Below are 13,038 nucleotides of genomic sequence, written 5' to 3'. Positions count from 1 at the left end.
ACTAAGTGCTGACTGGTGGGCATTACAGCTACTAAGTTCTGACTGTTTGGCATTACTGCTACTGAGTGCTGACTGGTTGGCATTACAGCTACTAAGTGCTGACTGGTGGGCATTACAGCTACTAAGTGCTGACTGGTTGGCATTACTGCTACTGAGTGCTGACTGGTTGGCATTACTGCTACTGAGTGCTGACTGGTTGGCATTACAGCTACTAAGTGCTGACTGGTTGGCATTACTGCTACTGAGTGCTGACTGGTGGGCATTACAGCTACTAAGTGCTGACTGGTTGGCATTACAGCTACTAAGTGCTGACTGGTTGGCATTACAGCTACTGAGTGCTGACTGGTTGGCATTACAGCTACTAAGTGCTGACTGGTTGGCATTACAGCTACTAAGTGCTGACTGGTTGGCATTACTGTTACTAAGTGCTGACTGGTTGGCATTACTGCTACTGAGTGCTGACTGGTTGGCATTACAACTGTTTCAATCCTGTTTTCAACGTGCCCTCATCATTTCTTCAAAGGGAATCCCCCACACGATCTTAAAAAGGGGCATTAAAACTAGAATATGATGTTTGTGGTGTTATGCAGTATTCTTTAACGTAGCATTGTGTCCTTCTCCCTCACTGATTTGACAGAATTCACAATTTTTATGAATTGGTGTCAACCAATTCCGAGTGCTAGCCTAGCCATTGAGCTGTTGGCTATTAAATACAAGAAAGTTAGCATTAGCATACCTCTTACCTCAGTCGTCAACAAATTAAACCATTTTAAACGATTCAAGTTAATTTAATTTAAATTCTTTTTTTTGCTTAAAGTTATTTTAATTAATTTAACCAAACCTAAGAAAAATATGTCAGCAAGTTCCATCCATCCATCCATCATCTAAACCGCTTATCCTTCTGGGTCGCTGGAGCCTATCCCAGCTGTCATTGGGCGGAAGGCAGGATACACCCTGGACGGGTCGCCAGTCCATCGCAGGGCAGACAGACAGACATACATATTCACACACTCACTCACACCTAGGGGCAATTTAGCATGTCCAATCAGCCTGACTGCATGTTTTTGGACTGTGGGAGGAAACCAGAGTACCCGGAGGAAACCCACGCAGACACGGGGAGAACATGCAAACTCCACACAGAAATGACCCTGGTCACCCAGCCGGGAAACGAACCCAAGCCCTTCTTGCTGTGAGGCGACAGTGCTACCCACTGCACCACCGTGCCGCCCGTCAGCAAGTTCCACACATTTAAATTAAGTAGATCCAACTAAATACAGCCACTCCAATACAGAATCTAGTTTGAGTAGCTGGTGTTGAATAGCGCTGAAATATAGTAGCCTTATTTTCATGCAGTGTCAATAATGGCTTGCTCAATAATGTTAGCCTGCTTGAAGCAACAGCTTGTATGTAACAACTTTATAATTCAGAGAATCCAGTGACATTTGAGAGACATTTGTATTACAAATAACAGAAAAACGCAAATTATCATGAATACTTCAACATTTAAAGTACATTCTAAAATGCTGGTGTTTGTCGCTTTAAGTTAGTTGCCACATGTTTGCCGGTCAGTTAGCTGTCGCTGTACTGCTACATTACTGAGCGTGTTGAGTATGTAGTTTGTTTGCCTGTGATGTCACAGTAGTCAACTCTGTGTAGTTATGTAGATGGAAATTTATTACTGGAGACACAATTTCCAATGAAAATGAATTGAAAGTCCTAGAATGCCCTGTATTATTATTACATTATTATGATGGAGGAGGCAGATTGGACCCACAGGTGTAGTTTGTAATCCTGTTATTTTAACTTAACAGTGCTTTTAAATATTGGCACTGTTGGTACAAAACCTTGTGTCTCCATTTTTGCCTTTTTGTGTTTTTTTTATATAATGTGGAAACACCAGCTTCCCTTTACAGTGTGTTATTTCACAATACATGGCATAAAAATGACTTGGAAAAAGTCATTACAAATTAAGATTTTTTCATTCTCATTTTGGAGGTTTTCTTCCAACAGCAATATGCCTGTGAGAAGAAAAAACAAAATATAGCTACTGAATCTGTGCTCATTTGAAATATTTGCTGATATGAAAGTCTGTTTTGACCTTCTTCTGGAGAAGGCGCTGGTTAGCTATAACGTCTCAATTTCTTACATGAGTAATCTCAGTACTCATGTTCTTGTGAATTTGTTCTTGTGAAATATCTTCCCAGCAACGTTCCTGGTATTGAGAAACACCAAGGAATACTTCTTTTTACCTACTCTTGCTACTTTGGCCTTGCTGGGAGGCTTATATCACTTTGCCCTATAGATTGTGGCCTAATGATCTCGATGAGTATATTAATAATCACTGGGTGGTGGAGTATTTCACACAGGCTGAATCAAACTTTTAATGAAAAAAAGTCTTTTATACTTCATGCACACGTCTCCACCCTACCCCCAGAGAGGGCCAGATTAAGATCTTCTGGTGCCCCTGGGCAGTAGAGTTATGGTGCGAGTATTAAACCAAATACATCACTAAAATATTGAGCCAAGAGCTTAATGTACTGACAAACAACATAGGTGTTTAAAAAAGCTGTGGCTGGACTGTGCTCTTGAAACTGAGGTTGGTCAAGCTCCTGTTATGAGTCAGCACAGGTGTATCTGCGGACACTGTGGAGAAATTTCTCATGTGCATTATTGTGCCCCAAGCCTGTAAAGTACAAGTGTGAGAAAACACTGTGGGTCTTGATGGTAGAGGGGGTTAGCTAACAATTTAGCTTTTTATTCCTTTGGTGCATCGCTATAATTGCTTACAGGGCGGTGCAGTGTGTAGCGCTGTCGCCTCACAGCAAGAAGGGCCTGGGTTCGATTTCCCGGCCTGAGGATCAGAGTCCTTTTGTGTGGAGTTTGCATGTTCTCCCTGTGTCTGCATGGGTTTCCTCCCACAGTCCAAAGACATGCAGTCAGGCTAACTGGACATGCTAAAGTGTGTGTGTGAATGTATATGTCTGTCTGTCTGCCCTGTGATGGACTGGTGACCTGTCCAGGGTATATCCTGCCTTCCCCCCCAGTGACTGCTGGGATAGGCTCCAGCTCCCCCCGCGACCCAGAAGGATATGCGGCTTAGAAGGTGTGTGTTAATTGCTTCAGTATGATCCTGCAACAGGTGGCTAACGCAAGTAGGAAGCAGCTTCTAGCTATGCTACGAACAGTGGTGTAATAAGCCTTCATAAGAAGCACTGTTAAACTTAGAAAAGCTTAAATAACTTATGTGCAGGGGGTTTTGGCTGGGAGAGCAGCCACATTGTGAGAGAGAGAGGAATGTGAGTAGCAGACGTATACATATTGCTAACTCTGATTGGCAGTTTGGCAGATCTGAGGTCATCTGTGCCAGATCAAGTCCCATCCAACTCAAAGCGGCAGAAAAAGTCATTTAAAAACTCAACTACGGAGCCCTGCTGGTGACATCCCGTGTAAATAAAAATAATGCGTGGCCTCGCTGTATTAATGCGTGGGAACAAGATCCTAATGCATGGCCATGACTTAGTAAGGCATGGGAGCGAGATGCCTTATTAACCTCAGGCTTCATGATCAGTCAAGTCAAGGCTTCATGATCTCATTCTCACGCCTTACTAAGTGATGAGCTATGCCACACATTAGGATCTCATTCCTACACCTTACTTAAGTCGTGGCCACACATTATTGTTATGTACACAGGATGTCACCAACAGCATTTTTTCTCTATCAGTTTATAGTGAAACCACCACAAAAAACATTAATAGTTAAAGTTAGTATTTAGAAAATCATGAAAATGAGTAGATGGGGCTTTAATACCTTTTTTTAATCCAACTGGCCCAACATAAACAGGATAAAGATCCCAATCAAAACATGGCCTATTCTTTGCAGTGCTCCAATACATTTGCTTCCTCAGGTCTGCTGGAGGCTTGTCCTGTTTATTCTTCATAAAATATCCAAACAGAACTAATCTAACGTTATGTGTCCCCAGGAACTGGGTGGCCCTGGGCAGTCACTCAGGTTGCCCAAATGCTAGATCTGGTCATGCTACCAGATCATGAGGGACGGCCAGTGAGGCAATGAACTATGGCCTAAATGATTCACTCCTCCAGTTCTAAGCTATTTCCATCTGCACTGTGACATCTAGGTTTTCTAGGTTATAAGTCACACGTCCACACAAATTGTACGAGGAAATCTGAAATGAAATGGGTGAAGGTAAAGTGAAAATGGACTGAGTTGGGTAACAAGCCTACTTACTGCTTAAGCAAGAGACTCTGACCTGGAAACAAACCATGGCTGAGTCACAGTTGCTACTTCTCCACTTGTTTGCTACATTCAGTTTGACACATAGCACAGCATAGACGTCTAGACTGCTCTCAGTTCGCCTATTTGATATATTAGTTGAGAATTAAGAACATACAGAAGAACAGAAGTCTGGACTAATTCACTCTGGACATTATTTATTTAATTATTTTAACTTAACAATGCTCTCAATTTATGATGGGCGGAGCTTGTGACCAAAATTAGTGCTTTGTTGTCATTGCAGATGCTGTCTGGAAGCATAACTGTGTGTACTGGAAGTAAAGTAATGCAGTAGGAAGAAATTTTCCTTCATTTTCGAGAGCAGTGGAGTTAACGATGGCTAAGAATAGGAAAATGATAAAAGAACAGTAATAGAATGTGTTACTTTTTACCACTACAATGCAGAATTAGCATCCAGATTACTTTCACATTAGTTTTATAGTAGGAGAGCACAGATCACAACATAACACATTTTGGTTTTTGCTAGATAACCTTAAAAATATTTGAGTACGATTTCTTTTTATACACGCAACCTACAGATCTCTGCCATGAATGAAAATGTAAACTTTCTTTTGAGCATCTACTGTGAACAATTTGGCTAAAAGTGGCATGAGTGCAAATGTGCAAGATGCTTAAGTAACCCATTTTTGTAGGTTAACAGTGGATTATTATTCTGGAACGTCTCTTCACTTTTTAATCACAATAATTTTTAACAACCAATGTTAATCTGAAATATTTTAATTGTGCAAAATAGCAAAAATAAATCTGAACAATATATAGATAAACCTAGGTCAATATTGCTTTTTAACGCTACAAAAGATGGTGATTCAAGGGTTCTTTAGTAAACAAAGTGGTTCTATACAGAACCACAAACACTCAAAGAACCCTTTGTATCATTAAAGCGTTCTTCAGATTGATGGAAAATGTGCATGAATGTGCCTTTTGAAAATGGTTCTACATAGCACCCAAAAGAGTTCTTCTATTGTTACAAATTTGACACCGTAACAATAGAAGAACCCTTTTGGGTGCTATACAGAACTAAGTTCTATATAGAACCATCTACAGCACATTCTCCATCAATCTGAAGAATGCTTTCATTATGCATAGGGTTCTTTGAGTGTTCTTGGTTATATGTAGAACCATTTTGTTTACTAAAGAACCCTTAAGGCACCTTTTTTAAGAGTGTGGCGCCATGGGCCCGAAAATCTTAATTTCCACTGGCACCTGTACAGAAACCTGTATGTAATTGCTGTACCATTTAAGGTGGAACGGGAAATTCGAACAAGAAGCCAATTTTAGCTTTGTCAAATTTCTCAAAACATTTGTCTCATACATTCATCCATTCTTAGTACTATGAGACCAAGTCTTCGTCTGATGCAGGTAACCAAGTCAGGTGGCTTCTCGGGTGGTACGAGAGGAAGCGCGAGAGTCACGTTGGTGCCCACGTTAGGCTAAGGCTAACCCCCAAAAAACAACCGTTCCTTTATGTCTGCTGCCTCGAAAACAAAGTGGACTACTTCAGATGCAATGGACTGGACAGCGGGAGATCGAGAGACTGCTGCATTTTCATTTTCATTTGAAATGCAACTGAAACATTCATGACTAAGCAATTCAGCTAACTGGGAAACTGTTAGCATGGTTTGCGCTGGTTGTACATTGCTTATCTGTGTTTATGTGTGGTACACTAGTGCAACAGTAATGACAAAACTCATACCTGAAGATGAATTTTGACCAGTAAATCAGATCAACCAGTACACCACCCACTACTACACCCCCAATCACGTTCTTCTGTATGAAAGAATACAACAATCAATACTTAATTAATCTTGATAAAAACATCATGTAACAAAATCGGTGGACTCACTGTGCTTTTTTAATACAAAATAACCCATTTTATGCCCATACTGGATTTTTAAAATTTCCTTTACTACAGTTGTTACAGCTTCACTGAGCACAAATCTGAAAATGAAATCCAATTGGTCAAATTTTCTTACTGCACTTTTTAGTCTAAAAGGGTTACTTTTTACATGTGTCATTAAAAATTAATGTTCATCTGAATTTGATTATTTTTCATATAGTATATATCTCAATAAATCACCATCAACATTTTAATTACCACCTCACACACACACACAGACTGTGTGCTGTCTGCGACAACTCAGTACATTTCAGTTGGAAGCCACTCTAGAACAATTGATTTTTTCCTTAAGTCCTCATGTTCTGTTTTTCTTTCCTACATCAAACACACTAACATGAAAATGTCAAATTTCCAAAAAAAATAAAAATAAACAACTTTTGGACCAAAGACTAAAAAAAGTATGAGATGAAATGAGATGAAAACTACATGGAGATGGAATGAAAAGGTAAGGTACCTGTACCTCATTCGGGTGAAATCGCAATGACATGGGTAACTGAAGGATGTGAGATTTTTGAGAGACACTGTAAAAAAATAAGTAAGTAAACAGACAAACTTAAAGTGTTGGGTTCACTGAACTTGTATTATTAAGTTAACAGAAGAATAATTAGTTTTATATTTGTTAATTTAATACTACAAATGAACTCAAAATTTCAAGTTCACCCGGTTACTTTTTTAAAAGCTGCTTACAGTAGAAATTATTGTTATTTTGGGATTTTTTCCTTGTTTTTTTCCCCCAAATTCTGACTGAGTAACATTAGAGATGTCAAACATAATGGTTATTTAAAAAAAGGCCACAAAATAGCCTGACACCAGAGTTGAGCACTTTTGGCAAACAGAAAAAAATTCTGTGGCCAAAGTCCTTATGGTTCTGTCCTTATAAGACTTTTTTGTCATAAATGGGATAAATAATTCTGACTGAAATACTCATTTCTGCCTGTAGTGTCTTACCTTAAAAAGTAAATCGTCTGAAAGCATCACCCCACACTCAGGTTAATGATGTGCATTTCAAATGTGTGAATGGTGAAAGGTGAGCATAATTGAGTGACGTCATCTCTCAAACAGCACACAGGGTTTTAGTAGAATCTTCTTGCACCAGTTCAGCAGATACAGACTTAAAAATAAAGTTTCTTTCCGAAAGAAGAACCACTTTTGGTTCCCTAAAGAACCTTTCAATAGATGCTTCTTTAAAGACACATTTTTGCAAATGAGATGTGTGAGTGTCAAAAAGCTTTTTAAAGTTTAAGGGATCTCTTCAAAACGTAGGTTCTATCCCAATTAACATTTTTTTCCTATAACAGTTATTTAATTGTATAGTGTATAGTCTAGTGCATCAGGTTTACAGCATTAAGTTTGGACTGAAACTTGCAGACAGTACAGCAGCCACTCAGCCTCCACAGTCTGAAGCACTGTACTGATTAATGGGGAAACCATGGCAACGCCTCAGCCACCGTGGTGGCATGACATGCCAGGCTCGATGACAAAGAGGCGCGTTTATATAATCTCTTCACGGCCGTGGATCCCGGAATGTGCATTAGACCACTGAATTGAGTTGCGTGCTGTCCTTCCTCTTCCGAGGCTACTGGGGGAATTTGAGTCAGAGGCATTTCCCTTCAGTGGAGGAAGCTAGTGCTGCATTCTGATAAAAATAAGCATCAAAAGCAAAGCAAATGAGCTTACAAGATTCATGGCATTTGTGAGAGGCCGAGCTGCGGCTTCGGCTGCTATTTAAAAACTCCATCCAACAATGAAACGACACACAAGCAAAGGCAGCGTGTTTCCCAAGAGACAGTGGGTGTCATTCTTTTATCTGAATGTTGTTTTTCTTCTAGAAAGCAAATCCGCTCTGGAGATTTTGGGTGTGGGTTAAAGGAGTGTTTCACCCAAATATGCTAACGATGCTAACAAGGAGTGAAAGTTACAGGGGAACAGTTAGCATGATGCTAAACTAACTTTGTTAGCATTAACTCAGTAAGTGCTAATAGTGATGGCACAATACCACGTTTTCTTTTCCGACACTGATACCAACATTAAAATCTTGAATATTTTGGTCAATACCAATATTGATAATTCATTCTTAAAATGACTGTTCAAAATGAGATATTTTTCATTAAAGCACTGCACTTAAAGCTGCACTATGTAAGTTTTTTTGTTTAAGAAGGTTAAAAGAAGTATGAAATATAGTGTCCGTGTGCTGCTGTGAGTTCATCGGGCAGGTTTGCTGGAGTTTTTCAGACCACGTCCCACGTCTACATGTTAACATCACACGCACAGGCTCAGAAAGAAGGTCTAGCTCAATGTTTAAGTTCCAAATGCAAAATCAACATTATAATATTAAATAATTCACCTACATTCTCAGACAACCCGTCCTTCACCAAGTTTCTCTTTCTTTGAAAGCTCTTTCAACACACTCGCAATCATCAGATTCATCCACTCAGGGAAGGGTTCCAAAGCCCAATCAACGTTACAATGTTTTTCCACATGTTGCATGCAGTTACACATTTCCACCACAGAGGTCTCCAAATCCACCAAACTTGCATAGTGCAGCTTTAAGATGAGGACCTAAAAGTAGGCTATTATGCTCAAACTACTCAAACAGTCTGCTTTTTTAAGACGAAAGACATGGCTAACAACATGACATCACACAATAGCGAGGTTTCCATTTAAATCTGAAGTTGATAAAAGTAAATATGAATGAATCTTGTTTCCATCAACTACAGTTATGCGCAAAAATGAGAGTCTCACTTTGCCATCAGCCACTGAATTATTGGGAGCGTCAGATGATTTAATGATTGATGATTTTCATCAGTCTCTATGTTTGTTATTCTCAGATGGGGCAAAAACATGTGACTTTTGTTCCTACAGTGGCATCAGTTATGTGTCAATCAATGTTTCTTCTTTACCAATAACCCAACCTTTCAAGCACATAACATTAATTTGCACCATTTTTTTCTAATCTCTGACTTTTTCATCCAGGTTTATTTATCAGCATTTTCAAAATTTATTTTAAAGAGGTGGATGAAACCTCCTTTAATGTGAATGAATTCTATTTCAGGCCAGATTTATTACAGCACTTTTCTTCACTCTGATATCTGATCCAGCATTTTCTGCTGCTATCAGCCTTATAATATATCTGGTATCGGATCACTGTCATCTCTAATTACTGCCTATAGGTGTGGGCAATACAGCAAAAATATCTTATCACGATACTTACAGACATTTTCACGATACACTAAATAAAATACTAGGCGACACATTTAAATACTGCCACCAGAAATTCTGCACAAAATCTGACTTCATTTACTGCAGTAAAAATCAATTAAACAGGATTAATTCTGTTCTCTTTTTAATGAAACATACATATTTTCAGTGTTCTGTCTACAACATCCTCAGAAAAGCATACTGTGTATCACGATAGTAAAATGTATCACAATAATGATAAAATATCATCATATTGCCCGCCTCTAATTTGTGACATATTTTTCCAGATTCCTTTAAAGCCTGAAAAGAGACGAGACCCTAAACATCTGTTTTGAATCTGATCTCAATCCTTGTTTTCAATTTGTACAGCTCTTTTCATAGTACTCACTGTCACATCCAGGTCCAAACCCCTAATGAACCATCCCTAATGTCACAAGGACAAAAATTCCCAGGGAACATATGAGAACGAGCCAAGACTCAAAAGAGGAACCCATCCTCAGCCTGACACCAGATAATTACAAGCAAAGGAAACATGAATGAACTTTACATAAAGCAGAGTCTTCTCGTTCAAGTGTTCATTAAGATCCATGCAAATCAATTCCATGCAAAACAAACGAGGAGATTCAAGAGGAGGCCGACAGAGTGAAAGCACTCTTACCATGGACACTGCTGTTTTGCTACTTTAACAAACTTTATTTAAAATAAATACCAAAGACATAAACGCAGGGCATGTTGAGGTTCTTTATTGCACAAGACCAACACAATAGTGTGGCACTATAATTGCTAATCTGGTTTTAAAAAAGCAGATGTATCTCAGAAACACTGTTCTGGCCTACTCTTGAACAACTACACTCAAGCAATTACAGGCAAAACACATTTCAAATGAAATAAAGAAGGGAAAAATAATCGAATGCCAGAGTTTCCCCACTCCTAAAAGTGAATGCTATAGATGCCCGCAGGACAATCATTATTAATGCCACTGCTAATGCTGTTCTCGATTGATGACACTGTGATTTCACAATGTTCAAAGTAAAAAGCACAGCAATTCACAAAGAGCTAACACAGCATTTTCGCCTTCTCATAATCATGCCTGTGATTAATGTGATCTCTGGAGCCCCATTTTGAGCCTTGCTCATATATAGATTGATCGAATACCCATTGTATTACTATGAATTATTGATGATGTCCTACAGCATTTGTGGCTTCGATGCCGTAGCCTAATATGAATGTATCAATAGAATAATTTGGTTTATTACTTACGAGCGAATGCAGGAATGTTTCATCACAAATGATAGACGGCACCGTGAGGCCTATTATTATTTGCCATTTTAACACAGCTTGGAAGACTTTCACAAGAACAAATACATATAATGCATTAGATTCTGCACTCGATTCTGCTATCAACATATGCACGGAAAAAGCTTTTAATACAAATACAAAGTTTATATCAGAAACTCAACTTGAAGTAAAAAGTTACTAGTACTAGTAGAAATGGTACTTGACATGTAAAGAATCAAATTCTTGCAATAAAATACAAATTTTTCTAGCATGAAATGTTATAAAAGTTTTCCCAGTTCATTTTAATGGGGGGAACATTTTTATTACAACTTTCACAAGTAAAATTACAAATGCAATAGTTTCAATTCTAATTATTACATTTGAATTGATTTCTTGCTAGTTTTAATGTGCAAACTGGATCCTCACATGTAAATATATATATATATATATGTATATATAAAAATTAAGAGTTACATTTTTGTAAGAATTAAGTTTTTTATTTAAGTCAAATGTTTGAAATTTGCTTTAGCACATGTTAAAACTTAAAAAATATAGTAAAAATGGTTTAAGGCACACAGTTGGACCTTAAAACCACTGTTGTACCTTTGAAGGTACATTTACATTGTTTGTACCTTGATGAACAAAAATATACCTGCACAGAACCTTTATTTCTAACAGTGCATCATGGAAATGGATTCAAAGCTAAAACAACTTGCCACACACTTACAACTGTTGATGGCAGAATGAAGGATGGATAAATATACATGATATGCATTTGGACTTATTGGGGAAAATGTCTCTCCTAAGCTGTTAAAATGGCAAATAATAAGCCTCATGGTTTTCACCACAGGCCTATAATAGTCATTCATTCTGTGCTGAACATGTTTAAATTTTACAATTTTACTGCTTTTTTGTTAAAACTGGATTAAAAGCTAAACGGCTTTGTACACATATGAGGCAAAAAGGAGGAAAATGACAAAAACTGACAGAAGTCTGAGGTGTGACTTGCTGCCATCCTTGTGAGGGAACTCCAGGTGATGGAAGCCTGGACAGCCTTTTGTTTTTTTTTCTCAGTGGTCTTCTCCACACTGTGAAGCTGACAGTGAGGTGTAGCTCCTGCCATGTTTCCACACTCCGTGTTGGGCTGCTGCTCTTACCATTACGTCACTCATCCATGCTGTGCTACGAGGCTATGGAGGCGAACAGGTGTAGTACTGGGGGCCCTGACCAATTTCATACACTTTACCAGCTTCAGTTCCAGCTGAATAACAGACTTACAGTAAAGCACATCACCGCGCTGAGTGTCTTCACATTACCGTCATCCCTCACACAGCGGACTGACGGCACAGCTCCGTATCTCAGTCCTATCAGCGCCTCGAAAGACACGCTAATAGGAGCTCGACATGCTGAGTCCGCGTGTCAGTTATAACATCCAGCGACCCTACCGTGTCATTAAAACGCACTTACCCTCAGCTGTGGTGCTCTCCTCTCTGTCCAGCCTGATTATCCCTGACCCGACTGCCCTGCAGAAGGTGCTGCTACAGCCGGCACTCACCAAAGAGGCGGGGAGCCATCGCTGACGGCCGGATCACGGAGCCGTGTGAGTGTGAATGAGGAGGCTGCTGAAATCTGGACGCTTAAATGTCTACATGTGTGCGTGTGTGTGTGTGCGCGCGCGTGCGTGTGTGTTTCCCTGGCAGCGTCGCTCTGCAGCGGCGGCGGCACGGCGCATGCGCGGAGTGCGTGATTCACAGACCACCACCCCAGCCCACGACGGATCATGGACGGCATGGGTGGAATCTGAAGAGGGGCACACATGGAGGAGATGGCCGAGTGAAAACGCCTCTGAGTTGGGCGAGAAAGTCTAAAATGGCTACACGTGTTTATTTAATACGAGTGGCAGGGTTTCCTGTGTCGGGGGGCTTGTCAGACGTGGTTGGGGTCGTGAGAATCCTCTTGTGGCCAGTGTGGGAAAAAGGGGGCTCGAGTGATTCAGATGTGTTGCTTGTGTGTATGTGTGTGTGTGTGTGTGTGTGAGAGAGAGAGATTGTGATGTAGTGTTTGTGGATGGAGGTGGGGGTCCATCGTAGAAACCCATTCAAGTGGAAAAGCAGCTCCATTCACACAGCTCTGAGAGACAGAATCAGGCAGAATCCCTGTACAGCAGCTTTCTCTCAGCACACATTCTCACACAGCCAGCCCTCTTCATCGCCTCCTCATCTCTGACAAGATTTCATGAATAAATTAGCCAATTAGTAAAAAAAAAAGTCCCAAATAAACCCATAAGAAATAAGAAACCAACAGGTTGGAACCAGACTTTTTGGGGCCCTAAGCAAGATTTTCTGTCCAGTCTT

At 39.8% G+C, this 13,038-nt stretch overlaps 1 protein-coding gene across 1 annotated transcript in view; it reads right to left on the bottom strand.

Annotated features, from left to right (window-relative positions):
- Positions 1-12,290, bottom strand: part of si:ch73-362m14.4 (wiskott-Aldrich syndrome protein family member 3) — a 38,522-nt gene extending 26,232 nt beyond the window's left edge. The window contains exon 1 of the mRNA XM_036588798.1: positions 12,152-12,290. The gene's annotated coding sequence lies outside the window, so the exon portion shown is untranslated. The remainder of the gene's footprint in view (positions 1-12,151) is intronic.
- Between the last annotated feature and the right edge of the window lie 748 nt (positions 12,291-13,038).

This window comes from Colossoma macropomum, unplaced genomic scaffold (genome assembly GCF_904425465.1).
Source record: "Colossoma macropomum unplaced genomic scaffold, Colossoma_macropomum, whole genome shotgun sequence".
NCBI lineage: Eukaryota > Metazoa > Chordata > Actinopteri > Characiformes > Serrasalmidae > Colossoma > Colossoma macropomum.
The sequence above is the reverse complement of the archived record's forward strand: the minus strand, read 5'-3'. Positions and strand labels throughout refer to the sequence as shown.